The sequence below is a fragment of the Mixophyes fleayi genome, chromosome 1 (assembly GCF_038048845.1).
Source record: "Mixophyes fleayi isolate aMixFle1 chromosome 1, aMixFle1.hap1, whole genome shotgun sequence".
Taxonomy (NCBI): domain Eukaryota; kingdom Metazoa; phylum Chordata; class Amphibia; order Anura; family Limnodynastidae; genus Mixophyes; species Mixophyes fleayi.
Genome location: NC_134402.1, coordinates 324,019,420 through 324,036,161, shown reverse-complemented (window position 1 = coordinate 324,036,161; position 16,742 = coordinate 324,019,420).

Sequence of the window (16,742 nt, the reverse complement as noted above, 5' to 3'; positions counted from 1 at the left end):
GGCCTGTTTTGTATTATTGCCTAAATCACTGTACAAAATGTATTTACCAACTGTTCCTCAACCTCATTTGCAGGTTAGTAGAATAGGATGTGTTTTTACATGTTTTTTTATATGTGTAATAATATTGTACTAGGCAGTATTATATGTAAATTTATTTATATTTATTAATTTGAACATAACTGTAAATTAAGCAGTTAATTATGTCTGTGAAGTGTCTTATTTTTTTTTGTATGTTTAGTAAAGACCTCATTCAAAAATGGGGTATAAGCCAAATGGTCACAGTTTGCATTATTGCTTCGGTTACAGAAAAATGTAATTATCTCCTGCAGATAATTAACAGCCATAGCTACTCTTGTTGGAGTTGGTTATGTTTTCAGTAAATGCTCCAACTACTGTTCTTTTTTATGTGTACTATTGCAACATTACAATATTTATTAGATAACTTCTAAACTTTCATCTGATTGTACCAGCCTACAAACTGAAACATGTACTAAAAATGTCATTACAAACCTATTGAACGTCTGACATTTATGTCAATGAAACTTAAGTATTGCTAAAATAGTCTCTTTCATCCAGTCTGGGGGACACTGCTACCATGGGTTGTGGAGGGGAGCACGGGAGTTGGCACCTAGCTAGTTAACTTTAGCAACTGCTGACAGACCCCTCCCCTCTACAATCCCCCTGTCACCTCCCAGTTTTTTCTAGGTGCCCAAGGAGTTGGGCTGCTATTTTTTTCAGTTCCAGTAATTTATTTAATAATAATTTATTTTTCTTTATTTAACTTTTAATTATTTATTCTTTTAGGACTTTTATTTTGAAAGCAGACCTGGGAGTGTGTTCTACCATAGAGAGCACACTTCTAGAACAGCAGCACGGACACTGCTCTGTCAGATGAGAGCCGAGGGCTCTCACTGGCAGAGCCTTAAGCTGTCCAAATCAGAGTGACAACGGTCTCTACGGACCGCTGTCACTCTCAAGCCTCCCCGATAACCGGCGCTGCCACTGCAGGCATAGAGCGCCGGTTATCGGAGCTTCAGCCGGCGGCCATTTTGGAAATTGGACCTGGGCAGAAACAAAACAAGGGGGCAGACCAAAATCTCCCCTCAGATATAGGAGGGGGCATCGGGGTCCATCCGCTGCAGGAGACCTCAATCTTTTCGAGGTTTCCATTACTCTGCTGGTTATTTATTTAAAAAAAAACAAAAAACCTGACAGAATATCGTAAGAGGGGGGAGCTAAGCCATATAGAGCTCCCCTACTCTTCAATTCAGTTGGAACATTCCAGTCTTCTGGCGCCAAGAAGAAGCCCGGGAAGAGAGACATCTCTGTGGGAGCAGGCATCAAAACACTGCTGCTGGACTTCTCTCCTGTGTTTGGCCTTTTGGCTAAGTATTGCCGTTTTATTAAGTATTTCTAAATCTGTATTTGGTGGCTGACAGAGTGGGGCTAGTAGGGGTAATATTATTGTACTCTTTACTTGCCAACATCTCATTGTTTATTTAAAGGTACAAGTTCAACTTTTATTGTACATTAGTTGATTACTTGTTCTTTTCTCTGTCTCTCTCTCTCTCTGTCTCCCTCTCTCAAGTCTGGTGTGCTTGCTGATTCTTTCCTTTGTAAAATGTCAGATAAAGGAAAAGGCCCTATGGCAAAATATTTTACCTGTTCTAGATGTAAGGTTAAATTACCCTGTGGGCAGATGGACCCGTTGGTGCTTTGCTCTGATTGCGAAGGGGGACCCCCCTCTGCGCAAATCCAGCAGACTCTAGCCCCTCTGTCTGAGGAACCGGACTGGGTAGCTTCTTTGACACAGTCAGTTTCCTCTTTATCCCAGCTTCTCACTAAATCTACTCAGTTACTGACAAGCTCGGCAGTTCCCCCTTCTGTATTGGATAATGCCGTCACCATTGTGGGGGGTCCTGCTGCGGCTGCTTCTACTGGGACGGCTAAAGCAGGCCTTTCTTCTTTGATAACAGATCAGGCCCCTGTCTCGGCAGAACCAGCATGGTCCTCATCATTAATAAAGGGTTTAGACAGGCTAAACCAGTTACTTGAATCCCCGGATTTGGGCCCTACTAAAAGAAAGCAGTTTAGATCCGCTAATCCTCTACTGTCCCCCTCGGATTCGGAGGGGTTTTCTGAGGAAGAAGGAGAAACAAATTTTGATCCTGACCAGGTTCAGATATCTGATCAGGAAGATACTGCCAGATATCAGGGCATTGATGATTTGGTATTAGCGGTGAGGCAGGCCTTGGACCTCCTAGAGGCGGAGGATCCTAGTCCTATAGACAGAAGTCTCTTTAAGAAAGCCTAAAGAAAGATTATTAGTTTTCCTCCTTCGGTGGAACTGAGAGATATTGCTGAGGGAGCTTGGAAACAACCTGATAAAAAGTTTTTTATTCCAAAAAGATTCTCCTCCTGATATCCATTACAAGAGGAGGATCTGGCGCGCCGGGAAGGAATCCCTAAAGTAGATACTCCCGTAGCCCGTTTAGCCCGCCACAATACCTTGCCGGTCCCAGGCACTGCAACTCTGCAGGACTCCACTGACCGCAGAATTGAATCTCAACTAAAATCTATATTTGTAGCAGCGGGTTCTTCCTTTAGACCCACATTTGCTTTGGCTTGGGTCGCTAGAGCCATGGAAGCATGGGCAGAGCAGCTGGCTGAGGCCTTGCAGAATTCAGAATTGCTTCCCCTAGCTTTACATTTGAAAGAGGCATCTGGGTATCCTTATGAGGCAGCTCAGAACACAGCGTCTATATCTTCCTCTATTCAGGCTGCGGCAATTTCAGCAAGAATAACCTTATGGCTGAAATCCTGGGAGGCGGATTCGGAATCTAAGAAATCCCTAGAAACCATTCCTTTTTCAGCATCAGTTTTGTTCGGCCTGGAATTAGATAGTATAATTTCTCAGGCAACAGGTGGCAAAAGCACCTTTTTGCCAGTGAACGTAGGCAGAGCCCGCCCCCCGCGTTTCAGCTCCTTTAGGCAGTCCTTTTTGGGGGACCTCTTTTCCTAGGGGCCAGTCATCCAGGGGCAGACAACCAAATTCTAGAGGCTTCTCAGTCAGAGGTAGGTCCTCTTTCTCAGCTAGACGTCAGGCCTCCAAGGTTCAGGAGAAGCCTGCATCCTGACTGCCATTCTGCCCCCCAGGAAGTGGCGAGAGTGGGGGGGGCGCCTATCTCTTTTTCTAGAACAGTGAACAGCGTCCTTACAGGATCCTTGGATTCGGGGCATTATATCGAGGGGGTACATGATAGATCTCCTGGGTCCTGTTCCACATCGTTTCTTTGTAACCCCGCTACCCCGAGATCCACAAAGAAGACAGGCAATACAGAATTGTGTCGCCTCTCTTCTTTCAGCAAGAGTTATTTGCAGGGAAAAGGCTTTTATTCAAATCTTTTTCTCGTCAAGAAGCCGGACGGTTCCTTTCGACCCATCTTAAATCTAAAGAACCTAAATGTGCACTTAAAAGTGGACAAATTTCAGATGGAGTCCCTGAGGTCAGTAATAAACGGCTTGGAAAGGAATCAGTTTATGGCCTCCATAGACATAAAGGACACATACCTCCACGTTCCTATCTGCAGCGATCATCAGTCTCTCCTGAGATTCACGGTGGGGGCCTCTCACTATCAGTTTCGGGCTCTTCCCTTCGTTCTCTTCTCGGCTCCAAGGGTTTTCACAAAAATCATGTCGGTAATGGCAGCTTGTCTTCACTCATGGGGACTGAAATCCTTACTTAGACGATCTTCTCATAAAATCCACCTCGGAGGTTTGCTTGCAACAGCACTTGTCCCTCACCATAAATCTCAAGAGCCAAGGGTGGTTAATAAACTTACAGAAATCCCAGGTGGTTCTGCGCCAACGCATGATCTTCCTGGGACTCATCATGGACACCAAACAACAGAAGGTGTTTCTGCCAGAAGAGAAAATCAGGTCGGTTCAGAGGATAACATCTCAGGTCTTGTCCTCTCCCACTCCTTCAATTCACTTGGTCTCTCCATCCGGAAGTCTTTCAGTCTCTGGTTCAGAGGTGGGGTCTACGGGATATAGATCTCATGGCCTCCAGACACAACAAAAAGGTTCCCAGGTTTGCGCAAGGGCAAGAGACCCCTTGGCAGTAGCAGTGGATGTAATGACCATGTCATGGGATTTCAGGATGTGATATCTGTTCCCCCCAATTCCCATGATTCCTCGAGTACGCAGACGAGTGAGGCAGGGCGGTAATTCTGATAGCACCTGCATGGCCGCGTTGAGTGTGGTACGCGGACATAATCTCTATGGCGGTAGGGCGAGAACATCGTCTTCCGTCGCGAGACGATCTTCTCCTTCAAGGTCTGTTTCGTCACCAGGATTTACCTCGGCTGAATTTAACGGCGTGGCTATTTGAAGCCAGGCTCTGGAGGGCTAAGGGTTTCTCCCCCAGTGTAGTGAACACTCTGCTGCAAGCTCATAAGCCAGTTTCAGCTCGCATCTATCATCGCATTTGGCAAGCTTATATCAGATGGTGTGAACATAAGACTTGTCACACGTCCTCTTTTCGTCTTCCTTGATTATTGGCTTTTCTTCAGGATGGTCTGCAAGCGGGTCTCCGTTTAGGTTCCTTAAGGGTTCAGGTATCAGCGCTTTCAGTTTTCTTTCACCTGAAGTTAGCGGATTTGCCAGACATCAAGACTGTTCTTCAGGGAGTCTTACATATTCAGCCTCCCTACGTTCCGCCTACAGCACCATGGGATCTTAACCTGGTACTTGACATGCTTACAGGGCCCCCTTTTGAACCATTACTTGCGGCAGATTTTAGGTATCTGACCTGGAAATGTTTTCTTTTTAGCGACTGCATCTGCACGCAGAGTTTCAGAGTTGGGAGCTCTCTCTTGTCGAGAACCATATTAGTTTTTTCACGAGGACAGAGTGGTATTAAGAACTCTCCCTTCCTTTGTTCTGAAGGTTGTTTCGGCCTCCCATTTGAACCAGAAAATTGTGGTTCTGGTCTTTACATCGGCTTCTCATTCTGATCAGCAGTATATGGAGAAATTAGATGTGGTAAGGGCTCTCTGTATTTACCTTAAGAGAACTTTAATGTATTTGCGTCCGCGGATGAAAATTTTACCCGTAGTGCTCTACGGGCCGGGCTTTCAGAGCGCCATCCTTAAGGGGCTGCTTTAGAACGTCCCCATGGTAAGCAGTGTCCCCCAGACTGAGAGAAAAGAGGATTTTTGAACTTACGTTAAATCCGTTTCTCTGATTCCGGACACTGCGATCCCTCCCTTCTGCTTTTCCTCTGTGTGCTCTGGGTTGATTGGCCTTTTCTCCTTTGGGCTTTTTAATTAACTGGGAGGCGACAGGGGTTTGTAGAGGGGAGGGGTCTGTCAGCAGTTGCTAAATTTAACTAGCTAGGTGCCAACTCCCATGCTCCCCTCCACAACCCATGGTAGCAGTGTCCCCCAGACGGAGAGAAACGGATTTAACGTAAGTACAAAAATCCTCTTTTTATTATCTTTGCATTTGACAATAAGGTGGTAAATATCCAGGACATAAGCTAGAAGCTGTCAACGTGATTTTGCTACAGTATTCTGCTTGACTTGGAAGGTAAAATAGACAGGTTTTCAAGAAATATGGCCAAATACAATGGTCATCAATTACTGCATAAATCATAATGTGCTGTCAACCAAGAAAAGAAAATGGCACAATCCTCATTATGCTAAAATATATAAAACAATATTTCTCTGTCTTTCTTTGGACACCGGGGATATTTGGTTACAGAGTAGTGACAGGCATACTGGCACTTTAAAACTTCAGTTAACTAAATCCTAGCACCCCACTTACTTTTTTGTCAGTCTAGTTTAAGTGTCCAGCGAACAGGCTGTGTTTGGGCTGATCAGCCCAGGTCTGTTATTTTGATTTGATTTTAATTAATTTCATTTTATTTTACTAATCAGAGGATTTTTGCCTCGTAATATCTGACAGCCGGCGGCTCACTGAGCTGCGGCTGTCAATCACCAAGGACAGCATGGACTGCTGTGCACTGTCTGCTGGAGGGGGGTATTGGAGGTATCATGGTGGTGCCTCTGCTGCCAGACCCCCACTCCCAAAGTTCATTGTGCCCTCCTAGGAGCCGGGCACAGTTGCCTCAGGCTGTGCCCAGCTCCTAGGAGGTTGTCTTGGTAGACGCCATGTCTGTTCCTTTGTTCCTTGGCGGTTCTGCTTCATTTACCTGTTCCCACCGGTAGCAATGCTTCTAGGGTGTTGAAGAAGGTAAAGAGGGAGGGTGTTCCAGTCCTTCTAGTGGAGCCAGATTGGCCTCGGAGGGCCTGGTACACCGACGTGCTTTCCTTGATGGGGGAAGGGGGGTCAGACGTGGCACCTGCCGCTACACCCAGACCTGTTAACTCAAGGTCCATCATTCAGATTTAGAACGTCTGGCTTTAACGGCGTGGCTGCTGAAGCCATGATCCTCGAGCTAAGTGGTTGTCTGAGTGCAGAACATGCTTCAGGCTAGGAAACCGAGTTCGGCCAGAATATATCATCGGGTCTGGAAACCATATTGCCTGGTGGGAAAAGAAGGGGTTTCCTACCTCATCTTTTCAATTGTCCAGGTTGCTTATGTTCTTGTCGGCCAGCCTGGATGCTGGTTTACACCTTAGTACTCTTAAGCGTCAGATGTCTGCTCTTTCTAGTCGTCTTTCAAAGAAGACTCACTGTGATTCCTGATGTGTTCCTCCGGTAGGGCTTTGGGATTTAAATTTGGTGTTGAATGCTTTCCAGCATCCGTCTTTTCAACCCTTGGCTACTGTTGATTTAAAATTTCTTATCTGGAAAACTGTTTCTTCTGGCCATCTGTACGGCAAAAAGAGTTTCAGAGCTTGCAAGTCTCCTCTTCTTGTTTTTCATGAGTATAGGGCAGTTCTTCAGACCAAGTCTTCTTTCCTCCCTAAACTGGTGTCTAGATTTCACTTAAATCAAGATATCGTCATTCCTGCCCTGACTACATCTTGGCCTTTGGAGGACGAAGTTACTATTCGTTCTCTAAATGTGGTCTGAGCCTTGTGCATTTATGTGTGTAGGACTCAAGATGAGCGCAAGATTGAGAATTTTCTGGTCCTTTATGATGCACACAAGAGAGGCTGGCCAGCTTCCAAGGTGACTATTGCGCAGTGGATTACAGCTGTAATCCGTCAGGCTTATAGTGGGGCAGACAATCAAAGGGCGCACTCTACGAGGTCTTTGAATGGTTCCTGGGAGGCACGCCATGCTGCTTCTAGTGAGCAGCTGTGTCAGGCGGCCACGTGGTCTGTGCACACATTTACTCTGTTTTACAGATTTAATGTGTTTGCATCTAAGGAAGCAAGTTTTGGAAGAAAGGTTCTTTGTGCCATTATGAGCCTTCCCTCCCATGATGCAGCTTTGGGATGCCCCCAATGTCCCCCAAAGGGATATTGGGGAGAGAAAATAGAATTTTTATATTTGCGTTAAATCTGTTTCTTTTAGTCCATGGGGATAGCGGGCGCCCACCCTTAACACTCTGGTTTCTTCTACTGCTTGACATGTTGTCTTGTTTTTAAGAGAATAGTGTTTTTTCTCTTGCTGTTTTCTCTGTATCTCTGCTTTCTGTGGGCTTGGTAAAACATAAAATGACATAACAGGAAGTGGGGTATAGAGAGGGAGGAGCTAGAGCTTGCTTTATAGAAGTCTTAAAGTGGCAGTACGCCTGTCCCTACTCTATACCTCAATGTCCCTGGTGTCCCCAATGGACTAAGAGAAAAGGATTTTACGGAAGTATAAAAATGTATTTTGTTTTAAGTTCCATTTCAAAATACAATGGTCACCTCTCCCTTACGCTTATCAAAGATGAAAATATTTATGAAATAACAACTGCACTATATAAGGATTTTGGGGGTCACCTCTGAGACCAGTTTTATACAGGTTATGGGGTGATTTTTAATACTTCTATAATGTACGGTATGTAATACATTAATACCTGTGTTACGAGCCGCGGCGGTGCCCAGCCGCCGCGACTCACTCACCTGCGTCCCGGCCGTCGCTATGGCGACCGGGTAGTCACTTACAGCCCTGACCCGGCCGTTGCCGGGGCAACGAGAGGACGCTTCAGCGCTGCGTCCCGGCAATGAGAGGAAGCCGGGCACAGCGCTCACCATATGTTCTAGCCTGTGGGCTAATTAATGCAACCTATTAATTATGCTGGGGGCTGTGTCTAATTCAGAGCTAGGCTCTGATTGGTGGCCACTGGTATTTAAGGCAATGAGGTCTGCTGCCTCATTGCCGGTTATAGCTCCTGTGTTCCAGTCTGCTAACCTGCTAGTTCCTGTCCTGTATCCTGATATCTCTATTTGACTCCCCGTGTATGACCCTTGGCTTTGATTTGGACCTTGCTCGTGTTTCCTGTGACCCTGATCTTTGGCCTGTTTACCCGTTCTGCTATTTGCCTGTGACCCCTGACCTCAGCTTGTTCATCGATACTGTTGTCTGCTGCCGGCCCTTGACCTCTGCGTGGACCTGACTCCTCTTGCCTGGGTTCTCCCCAGCTGGTACGCACTTCACGAACCTCTGTCAGTCTGCGGCCCAGTCTGTCCCCACCATCAGGGGCTCCAGTGAACACCTGACTGGCAGAGTAGATTCTGGGTTGTGTTGTGCCGGCTGGAGGGGTTCCTAACATTATAACCGGCCCACTCACGGAGACGAGGTTGGAATGGATGCAAGTGGATCCTCACCGTCTCCGGCACAAGCCCTAGCAGCCCATGTTGAGTCCTTATATCAGATGATCCAGGGATTGGCTGAGCGTCTGTCTGTTCAAGAAGAAGCCGCAAAAGTGTCACAACCCACTCCAAGTTCCGTCTGTGAACCTAAGATGAACTTGCCGGATCGCTTCTCTGGAAATAGGTCCCTGTTTCGGAATTTCAGGGAGAGCTGCAAGCTCTATTTCCGATTGAGACCCCGCTCCTCCGGGTCAGAGCATCAAAGAGTCGGGATTATCATTTCCCTTCTACAGGGTGACCCCCAGTCCTGGGCGTTTTCCTTGCCGCAGACCAGTCCTGCCATGCAGTCAGTAGACGCTTTCTTCGAGGCGTTAGGTCTACTATATGACGACCCGGACCGTATTGCCTCCGCTGAAGCTCATCTACGGGCCTTGAAACAAGGCCGGCGCTCGGCAGAGGAATACTGCGCTGAATTCCGTAGATGGTCACCTGATAGTGGATGGAATGATCCTGCCTTGCGGAGTCAGTTCCGTCTTGGCCTGTCGGAACAGGTCAAAGACTCTTTGGTGCAGTACCCATCTCCTACCTCTCTGGAGGATCTGATGCACCTCTCCATTAAAATCGACAGGAGATTTAAAGAGCGGAAAATCGAAAAGGAGACATCATCACCTCTATCCGGCTTCATTCCTGTTCCCACGGATGGTGAGGAACCCATGCAATTGGGGGCGTATCGTCTCTCCCCTGAGGAAAGAGACAAGAGAAGATCACAGGGCTTATGTCTCTATTGCGGCACAAAAGGCCACTTCTCCCGTTCCTGCCCGAATAAGCCGGGAAAAGAGCATGCCTAGGGAACGAGGGGAAAGTTCACCTAGGTCTGCAGATTGTCTCCCCGAAAAACGCCTTATTGATCCCTGCACAGCTCATGTTTAGTGCTCGTTCAATGGACCTGTCCGCCTTCGTTGATAGTGGAGCTGCAGGCAACTTCCTGGACATCGGGTTCGCCCGCGCTGCTAAAATTCCGATGGTAAAACTCAAGTCCGCTATTACTGTCTGTGGCTTAGATGGAGGTCCGTTGCCTGGTGGCAAGATTTCCTGGGAGACCTCGCCACTACAATTAAAAATCGGAGCTCTCCATTCAGAGTCAATAACCTTCCTTCTTATCGATTGTTCATCAGTTCCCTTGATCTTGGGCCACCCATGGCTTTCCCATCATAACCCTGTCATGGACTGGGTAAAAGGAGAAATTGTCCAGTGGAGCTCTTACTGTACACAGTCCTGCTTGTCACTGCCCCTGCGGGTGATTCAGTCTATTCCGGAGCAGCTTCCCTCACAATATCATGAGTTCTGGGATGTGTTCTCCAAGAAAGCTGCTGACACCTTACCACCTCACCGTGACTTTGACTGTGCCATCGAGCTTATTCCTGGTTCCAAGTTGCCTAAGGGTCGCCTGTACTCTCTCTCTGGTCCGGAGACCAAGTCCATGCAGGAATACATTGAAGAAAATCTGGAGAAGGGCTTCATCAGGCCATCTAAATCTCCCGTAGGAGCAGGATGCTTCTTTGTATCCAAAAAGGACGGAGGACTAAGACCCTGTATTGATTACCGGGGATTGAATCTTATTACAATCAAGAATACCTATCCCCTTCCGCTCATCTCCGTATTATTTGATCCGCTGAGAGGTGCTACTGTCTTCTCAAAAATCGATCTTCGTGGAGCGTATAACCTCATCCGTATCAAGGAGGGAGACGAGTGGAAAACGGCATTCAATACGCACTCTGGCCATTATGAATATTTGGTTATGCCGTTCGGTCTTAGCAATGCACCTGCAGTATTCCAGGACTTAATCAATGAGGTTCTTCGGGACTTTCTTGGTAGTTACGTGGTCGTCTATTTAGATGATATCCTCATCTATTCCAGATCTCTGTCTGTACATCAGAATCACATTAAACAAGTTCTACGAAGACTGCGAGAGAACCACCTTTACGCCAAACTAGAAAAGTGTGAGTTCGAGGTGCAGAAAGTATTCTTTTTAGGTTACATAATCTCTTCTGAGGGATTCTCCATGGATCCAACTAAGGTTCAGGCTATTCTAGATTGGGTGCAACCAAACAACCTTAAGGCGGTGCAGAGGTTTCTGGGCTTCTCCAATTATTATAGAAGGTTCATTCCAGGTTTTGCGGACATCGTGGCTCCCATTGTCGCCCTAACCCGTAAAGGAATGGATCCAACTAATTGGTCGCCTCAAGCAGTAGCCTCATTCGAAAGCCTGAAAAAAGCCTTTGTTTCCGCTCAGGTCCTTAGACACCCGGATCCAGCTAAATCATTTGTTCTTGAGGTCGATGCCTCTGACGTCGGTGCTGGGGCTATACTATCACAGAAGGACCCTCATACTAATCGTCTACACCCGTGTGCCTATTTCTCCCGTCAGTTCTCTTCAGCAGAAGCCAACTATGATGTCGGGAATAGGGAACTGTTGGCAATCAAATGGGCCTTCGAGGAGTGGCGACATTGGCTGGAGGGTGCTCCACATCAGATCTCTGTCATTACCGACCACAAGAACTTGCAATATATACAATTGGCCAAACGTCTAAATCCCAGACAGGCCCGTTGGTCGTTATTCTTTACCTGGTTCAATTTCCTGATCACCTATCGACCGGGTTCCAAAAATGTCCGGGCAGATGCTCTGTCCAGAAGTTTCTTGGCACACCACGTTCCAGTTTCGAACCCAGAGCCTATTATTCCTCCTTCCATAATCCATGTTGGATTAACCCAAGATCTGAGTATCACACTTCAGATTCCAGAAATTAGCCCCTGATACTACTCCGGAGCAACGTCTTTTTGTTCCAGTCCATCTAAGGAAGGCGGTTCTTGCAGAGGTGCATAATAGTAGGTCTGCTGGACACCCTGGAGTTTATAAGACACTAGAGATCCTTTCCCGTACGGTCTGGTGGCCATCCTTGTCCGCCGACGTCAAAAGTCATGTCCTCTCATGTGAAATTTGTGCCAGGAACAAAGTCCCCAGGACTCGCCCGGTGGGTCAATTGCTTCCATTGCCCATTCCTGCAAAACCTTGGACACATTTGTCCATGGATTTTATTGTTGATTTGCCACCTTCTGCAGGACATAATACTATTTGGGTTGTGGTGGACCGTTTCAGTAAAATGGCACATTTCATCCCATTAACCAGGCTTCCTACAGCTCGAGATCTGGCCATTCTCTTCATACAACATGTTTTCCGGCTCCATGGACTTCCTTCCGATATTGTTTCTGATCGTGGTTCACAATTCATAGCACAATTCTGGAAATCCTTCTGCACCCTCCTCGGAATCCGGATCAGTCTGTCATCTGCATACCACCCTCAGTCTAACGGGCAAACTGAAAGGGTTAACCAAGCACTTGAACAGTTCCTCCGATGTTATTCCTCAGAATTCCATGACAACTGGTCCTCTTTGCTGCCTTGGGCAGAGTTTGCCTACAATAACTCATCTCACTCATCTACTCAAACTTCCCCGTTCTACTGTAACTTCGGTTTCCATCCCAGGTCTAATTCTCTGTACCTCTCTCAAATCTGCTGGTATTCCGGAGATTCATTCCACAGCTGCTGATCTGAAAGTAATTTGGGGGAAAGTTCAGTCCTCCTTGAAAAAATCCTCATTGTCGGCCAAAATTTTTTCGGATCGCCACCGTACCACCTGCCCATTCAAAGTGGGCCAGAACGTATGGCTATCAACTAGAAATCTTAGGCTCAGACAGCCTTGTAAAAAACTAGGGCCTAAATTTATTGGGCCGTTCATGATTACCAAACAGATCAATCCGGTAGCTTTTAGATTGAAGATTCCTAGCTCACTAAAAATTCCGAACACATTTCATTGTTCATTGTGGAAGCCGGTATTGTATCCTAGCCAATCCTCAACGGTGCCTGGGGGAAGTTCGAGTAAGCCACTAAGATATGTGGTTCAAAGGATTTTAGATTCCAAAAAAGTGCAAGGACAGGTGCACTTCCTGGTGCAGTGGAGGAACCGCGGGTTAGAAGAGCGATCTTGGGTTCCGCGAAGACAACTCCATGCCCCTAAACAATTGAAGGAATTCTTCAGGAGGTTCCCAAGAAAACCTGGATGTCGGGGTCCCTCGACCCCTCCTCAAGGGGGGGTACTGTTACGAGCCACGGCGGTGCCCAGCCGCCGCGACTCACTCACCTGCGTCCCGGCCGTCGCTATGGCGACCGGGACGTCACTTCCGGCCCTGACCCGGCCGTTGCCGGGGCAACGAGAGGACGCTTCAGCGCTGCGTCCCGGCAATGAGAGGAAGCCGGGCACAGCGCTCACCATATGTTCTAGCCTGTGGGCTAATTAATGCAACCTATTAATTATGCTGGGGGCTGTGTCTAATTCAGAGCTAGGCTCTGATTGGTGGCCACTGGTATTTAAGGCAATGAGGTCTGCTGCCTCATTGCCGGTTATAGCTCCTGTGTTCCAGTCTGCTAACCTGCTAGTTCCTGTCCTGTATCCTGATATCTCTATTTGACTCCCCGTGTATGACCCTTGGCTTTGATTTGGACCTTGCTTGTGTTTCCTGTGACCCTGATCTTTGGCCTGTTTACCCGTTCTGCTATTTGCCTGTGACCCCTGACCTCAGCTTGTTCATCGATACTGTTGTCTGCTGCCGGCCCTTGACCTCTGCGTGGACCTGACTCCTCTTGCCTGGGTTCTCCCCAGCTGGTACGCACTTCACGACCCTCTGTCAGTCTGCGGCCCAGTCTGTCCCCACCATCAGGGGCTCCAGTGAACACCTGACTGGCAGAGTAGATTCCGGGTTGTGTTGTGTCGGCTGGAGGGGTTCCTAACAACCTGAAAATTATTACATGAAGAATAGTTTTGGCAAACAACAAAGGCTGTTTTTTTCTAACAATTCACTTTTTTTTGTTTGCAGACTTTATTTAACTTTTTATCCTAATGAGTCACAAGAGCTATGCAAGCTGTCTCTAACACTAATGCCATGCTATACAGCAACAATTAGATCCAATTTACCTTGTATCTGTTAGTGCTGCCTCTCAGAGAACTCTTCCAGGACTCTCCTGCACCCACCAAGGCTGGCATTCAGGCAATTGCAGGTGATGCCATTATAGTGAGGTTCTATATGCGGAAACATACAGGGAGACTTTAATAAATCTGTTGCCCAGGGAAAACATGATGGAAACAGTTTTTATAGATAAACCTGTATGTGTTTCCATATAATTATTTAGCTTTCAGTTTGAATACTGTGGCCTGGAAGCTGGAGGCTGGGAACCCACCAAACAAAGCAGAATTCTTCTGGTATGGCCCTGTCCTGTCATCTCTATGGTTGAATGACATCTCTATGGTTAAATGTACTCCGAGACCTACATGTTCTGGAACTGCATGCATTAAATCTGCCTCAGTCTTCTCAATCAAAACAGTTTAATTAGGCCTGTCTTCCCACTTGGTAACTCAATAATGGAAATATTGAATACCATATAACTAAAAACAATTGGTTAAGGTAAGAGCCACTGTGTTTTGGTCTATAAAATGCACCAAACACTGTAACTTATCTGAAAATGAATTTCTTATATTTCCATGGAATATTTAAGGTTTACCCAATTACCAAGCTTGGGTGGAAACAAATTTATTTTGTATTTTTGAATATGTACCTGCAATTCACTCTTTTTGTAGTGGTCACTGTATACATATGCAGGTATGTCTCCAATAGATTAAAGCTGAATTTAAGTGTATTTTACTCACACTATGCCTACCAATGTACATCCACCGACAAATCATTGTATTGTATTCATATAACCCTTTAAATACACCATTAGAAACCAAATTGTAAGACACAAAAGATTCACACTGTAGTCCAGGTTGGGTTTAACAGTACTCTATGCATGACATGCCTATCTGTGTTTATGTACTGTGAAATCAGTATCACAAAGCCAAATAATCCTCGAAAAACATTGTTAGTTGTAGTTGTTATGAAATGGTTAAGAGGCGTTTGTTAACTCACTAAATTTACAGAGCTGGTAAACGCTGGATGACGGTAATGTAAGATTGCAAATTTCTTGAAAAATATCTCTTCTATGTCCATGCTTTACTTACCAGAAAGAGAAGTTCATCTCACTTCAAGGATATTCATCACTAAATTCATTCTTTGTCTGTGCTTATAGTCCCTGCACCATCAGAAATCATAGATTGACCCCTAATTTTCTCACACCAATGTTTGCAATAGTCCCTGCCCACTAAATTTTAGGGAAGGTTAACTCCAGTCCCAGAACAAACAGTAACTTGAGCCAAGATACAAACACGTTTACATTGGTGAAGATCAGCACACTGAAAATAGAGGCTAGTCCATATTCATTTATAAAGTATTTTACCAGGAAATATAATATGAGCACTTCTGGTTTTCAAGTATTTCCTGGAAACATCTTAACCATATACCCAATGTTTATAACCAATTTACCCAGGGACCTCACATAGTTCCTGGCTGGAGCTAGCTGACAGACCTTTAGCGCTTCATTCTTTGATTAAAGCAGTTTTCAATAGTCAATATTTTCTAATTTTTTAGTTATTTATTGTTCATTAAGTATAACTGAAAGCCCAAGTTTATTATTCAATTTCTAAACTCACATGGCTGGATTACAAACATGTTCTCCAGGACAAGGTTCACTCTTTCCAGGAAAAAACATCTGCGTTTCTGACTAACAGCACACTACCATATAATACAACATGAGGGCAGTGGGGCTATGGTCTCAACTCTAGAGGCGGTGTCATACTCTTAATTCCACATGTGCACCATTCAAAATGCAGTGCTGAATCCATAGAGCAGGTCCTTGGGCATCTTGGCAGTCCTATCCGGATATCACACAAGGTGAGTACCTCCCTGCGGTGGTGCATGGATCTGTCCCATATGATGGCTGGAAGGCTCTTCTGAGTCCCGATGTGGTACAATTTCCGACAGACAAAGTTCTGTGATGGGGTGGTTTTCCTCGATCACTCTGCCCAGGTGATATGGTGTCCCCAGGAGTCCATCTTACCAATCAATATCCTGGTTCTCAGGGCCATCTATATATGGCTCTAAGCACCTAGACATTGTATTTGAAGGGACGTACAAGTCATGGGCCATACAGACAATGCCAGAGAGAAGTTGCTTATTTCAATCTGAATACTGTGGCCTGCAAGCTGAAGGTTTGTAATCAAACAAAATGTTTACTATGTGCAAAAATGGTCCCCCATAAATATGGGAATGCAACCACCATCAGTATTTAATTGTTGTCTTGCTTTTTGTTTACTGTAGCTTGAGGGTGGTGGGTACTATAGTCTCAACCCTGGAAGTAATTCCACATGTGCAAAATTCAGAATGCTGTACATGTGCACGACAGAAAGACAGCAGAATTCTGTCATGAGGGGCGGTTTTCTGCCATCATCCTTCTGTCGAAGTTGAATAGTTAGATGAAGTCATCCTAAATTAATAAATATTGATTGTTATAGTATATAGTTATAGTATTACGTGCGATTAGTACGCTACGTCATACCAGGCTTAATTATGCATTCCTTCAGGAAAACAGCAAATACACTTGCATTCACACCTACATTTGTAAATTGTTCACATTTAATAAAGTTCCAAATCACATTCTTTTATTATTAAGAATTAGAGATTATTTACACGAAGATAAATCTACATTAAAGGTATTTATGGTTCAGGTCCTAAGAAATGTATAGTGTTTGGTCTTATATTAATCACATTTTACCAGCAGGAATCCGGTATCATCGGAGAAGCGATCGCACATAGTGATTGCTAGTTATGATTAGTATAAGTTTAATTCTCATAAATACTCTGCTAATGGGTTAATTTAAACCAGACTTTCGGCTGTTGCCTAGGGCAGGACAAGTATACAATTGGAGTGAGTTGCTCCCACCTTTGGAGAACAAGCGTTTGAACTGACCTATGACCAGCATTCTACTGGAACATCATAAACCTTTTAGTTATCTCTGTGTACATTGTGACATCAGGTTTTTT